Here is a 4,821-nt window from a genome sequence, read left to right as displayed (position 1 = left end):
ATCTCCCACTTGCTTGATCATTGTATACGATCTCTCTTCCTCCTTCCCTCTACCAAATCCGAACAAAGNAGATTCAAAACTAAGTCACCATGGTATCATATTTCTTCCCTCCACTCCCCTCAGAATTATCAGAGCTCCTTGTTATGAACGAGGAGCATCAAGGTTATCGTGGCAATAGACATTTTTCATAAAGAAAGAAGTAAACCTTCCCCGAGTAGTGGCGTGAAGCTTCTTTTGCAAACAAGTTTGAAAACTGGTGTTAAACACAAGTGTAATCCCTCAATCTCTTTCCTTCACTTAACCATGAGGTACACTAAACAATCACAAGGAATTATGATGGACACATACTTGAATATTGTGTAGGGTTGAAGGCCCCAATGCAATGGAAGAAAACAGGACCAAATCTCGAAATTAATTTAAGATTTCTAAAATACCAGTACATTGGAAAAATCCATAAACATCATAGAAAAAAAAAAAGAAAAGGTATAGCCTATTGTAAAATAGATCCTAGGTTAAGCAGCTTTAAAATTACAGAGAAACGGGAATAAATATTAGTTTTATAGAACCGAATGATGATCCAATTTTTCAATTGGGATTTCACGAACACCACCAAAAGTATAACCTTCCTATCCTCTGAGAATTCTTGAGGTATGTGGTTTGTGAGAACAAAAAATGAATATGGAAAGTAGGAAAAATTTTAGAAAAGGAGAGAATTTTATGTACAAAACTCTTATGTGTAAAAACCACACGCAACAACGTTGTCTACTACAAACATTTTGGACATTTTGCAGGTTTTTGAATAAAGGAGAGAGAGAGAAACGTTGGAACCATCCCACGTTTTTGTTAACTCCTATTGTGGGGGGTTAAATTTGGTTTTTAATAAATCAAGTAATTTAATATAATTAATGAATTTAATAATTAATAAAATTAACAATTAATTATATCCTATTTAATTATTGGTTTCATTTAAATCATATTTAAATGAAACATCTCTCACATAACCTATTATTTTAATTTAATTAACTATTAATTAATTAATTCTCCAATTAATTGATTATCAAATTAAATATCAAATATTTAATTTGACCTACAAATGAATCATATTCAATTGTATTTCTCTCATAACCTATAGTTTTAATGTGCATCAAATACACATTAATTTTAATCTATAGTTTTAATATGAATCTAATTCATATTAAATCAATATTCGAACTCTTTCAAATATTTAATTCTCCTATAAATTAATTTTGAATCATATCTAAAATTAAATTTATATTATAAAGTTTAGTTTACATATAAACTCTATATTATAATGTATCATTATACATTATGTTATTTTCCTAAGTGAATTTGAATTCAAGTCGCATTCAAGACATAGTTACCTCAATTCCCTTTACGAGCTAGGAAGGAGACCTCATGGACCTACAAATCAAAAGCTCCAACGATATGAAATTAATTGGCTAAACTCATTAACCACATCAATATTCGTGTGGGTAATCCCAACATATTGGAGGATAAGAAATTGACAAAGTGAGTAAGAAAGAAGTAGGACACAACTTTTGTAGCATGATTGGATAAGTTCAACTCATCATCTCGAGGGTTGGACGCATGGTTAAGGAGTTTGGCTCAAAGCCTTGTGGGATAAAGACATACTCATCTAAGGAACTTGCATTTACAAAACACATTACCTCAAGTTACTCTTGAAACATTAGACTCATGCTTGATCAAGTAAAGGCCACATTGAATGCATACCTTGAAGGTCTAACTTGGACACATACTTTGTGAGTGAAACACTTGATATCAACATTAGACAAGAGAGGGGAGGTTATCTTGGGTGCATAACCTTAAGAAATTAGCCTTGGTGCATCATGGACGCATGAAGATTCTATTGGATGCATGGAGGAGCCATTCTAGGATGCATGAGTGAAGAGAAAGAGGAGGAAGCATTGAATGCAAGGTCATTAGGAGGAGGTGAGCTATCTTGGACGCATAGGGTGAAACATGCGTTGAACTTGAAGGGAACATGCTTCCAAGGTACGTGGGAGATTGTCACACCTCTTCCCAAGCTACCTTCTTAACCTGGAAAGAGATGTGAAGATAGCAGATGACAACCCTCTTATGACACTATTACCTATCTAATACCTGTAACTTGTTTCCTCATCTCTGCATAACGTGAAAAGCAATTATATATATATCCATACACTTCCACTTAGGCCTTAGAATCTTAACTACAAAATTGGGCTCTACCCTTTCCCCAACTAATATGTACATGGTTTCAAAATAATCCAAAACATTGTATTGACCTAAATAACTTCTTGATCTATCAAAAATCTTCTAGTAGTTGTGTCACAGACTGATAGCTGTAAGCTAGGCACTGGGAACTCCATCGCTACCTGGAGATGGAAAATATTTTTAAAATATGAGTTGGGAAGTCCAGTGAGTGACTATTTAAATATAAATCAATATAAACATATTAAAGTTAAGAGAACTATTGAAAACTATAAAAACTTTCGGAGTTTCAAGGTTGTAACCATGCTTTGAAATTAAAAACTTTGCAAACTCTGAAACACCATAGGTAAACATAAGAAAACCCTTAAAATATATAATTGCTTATGAAATTCTCAATAAACCACAATATGTAACTTGTACATACTTCAACTTAGTTGAGGTAGAGCAAGCTCAATACACTCAACTTCAATAACTCTCATACGTGCATGTAGAAATACCCCAAGGCTAGAACACCTTAACATATGATCCAAAGTCTATATGTGTGTTAAAGTAGATTTTGAAGACCATCATATATATACAAATAATGAATTCCCTAGATACCTTCACCTCCTTAAGTATCAGGGTCCCAAATACCTTCATCTCCTTGAGTATCAGGGTTTTGAAACTAAGACACATAAATCTTTCCTTTATAAATCACGCTTTGAACATAACTCATTTAGAATTTCGTAATAATTTGAAATAGATAAACATAATCATGATGCTTTAATTAACACACTAGGAATGCTTATTAAATCATACTTGGAAAATGTTACTTAAGAGATAGCACATTAAGTTTTTTAAGAGAAATTCATATTTTAACATAGCTTAGAAATATTGGAACATATAGCTCATCAAGGAGAAATCCATATTTAACATAGTTTAGAAATATATGGCTTATAAAAGAGAAATTCACGCTTTTAAACATACTTGAGAAACATGGTAGCATATAGCTCATAAGACACTTCTGTAAAAGAGTTAACTTGTTTCAAATAAAATAATTCTTTAACTTGTTTCAAATAAAATCATTCTTTGAAAGCATTTAGATTAATTTCAAATAAAATCATCCTTTAACTTGTTTCAAATAAAATCATTCTTTGAAAGCATTTAAATTAAACATAATAAATCATTTGCCACTCATTATTATTGATTAGCTCCCAAGGGATTATAGGTTTTTCCAACCTTGTTTGTCTTGTAAAAGAATTTAATAACTATGGGTTAATTCTCTAATTCACCTTTGAGCTTAACAACTTCAATTTAACTTAGCCTTTTATGCCCCATTTTTTTTTTAACTTAATCAATCTTCACATTCCTTTTCAAAATCCATATTTAAGTATTTTTGTAGCTTAAATTCCATAACGATCTTTACTAGACTCAGCAATTGTTTACCAACTCAAAGATTCCAAACTTAGGCCAATACCAAGCCCACGACAGCTAGGCACATAACTATGCTTGATGGGTGTTGGGCACGCACACAAGCACTGGATGCAGCGCTGGAGTACGCACACTGTGTTGGATCGACACCAGCACGCAACGAAAGAGTTCAAGATCCATAAGCACTCTAATTCATTAATTCTGGCTGAAAAGAAACATGCTAAAATAGAGTATAATGGGGTTATGAATAAGACAAAATTTTTATTGTTTAGATTTGAAATACAATCGTGTAGGAAAAGGTAAGCGATCGTCTATACGATCGTGTAGGAAAAGGTAAGCGATCATCTAAATGTCGTGTAGAAAATAAGGAATTGTCTATACAATGTGTTAGTAAATATCGGGCACTAAACAATCTCTTAGGCAAAGGTAAACGTTCGTTTAGTAATAGTACGCACGGGTGTAATCATTAAGCGATCGCTCAACACTATCGTAAGGTAAGTGATCGTTCGGCCCTATGTATATGCATAAATTTTCTAAGCGATGACACACTTTTCAACACAATGTCCGTGCACACCATCTTCACACACTGTGAGCTATTTATGCATCTCAAAGTGATCTTTCAACTTACTCCATCCGTTATTAAAACATATAGAGACACCGCCCCATATACTCCTTTAACCATCCATTATAGACAATGAATATGATCACATCATATTCATAATTTATGAATTAATATCATATATTAAATCATAGTATTTTTCTCCACTAGATTAATCATAATTTTATATCCAATTTCTTTCCAAATTAATGTATCTCATACATAATGTTAATTATGTCATATATAATCGAACTCCCTCTTGTAAATTTGAACATTTCACTGACCCAAAAACTGACTCTCACACTTGTATCCAAGCTACTAAGGGGACCTTATGGACCTATGGCTCAAAGCTCCAACGGTACATGAATAACTTATTAACTTTTAGTAATGATATCACCATCCGTTGAACTGCCAGGCATTCCAGTTAAAGACCGACAATTGAACTCTTCTTGTCATAGATATATTTCTAGTGTCCATTAGATAGATACCAATCATTATACGATGGCCCTTCACGATGTTCGTAATAACGCGGCCTAATTTACCGTTTTGTCCCTGTAGTTACATCTTCCTCCTTAATACGACTG

The sequence above is a fragment of the Benincasa hispida genome, unplaced genomic scaffold, assembly GCF_009727055.1.
Source record: "Benincasa hispida cultivar B227 unplaced genomic scaffold, ASM972705v1 Contig533, whole genome shotgun sequence".
Lineage (NCBI taxonomy): Eukaryota > Viridiplantae > Streptophyta > Magnoliopsida > Cucurbitales > Cucurbitaceae > Benincasa > Benincasa hispida.
This window is presented reverse-complemented; position numbering follows the sequence as displayed.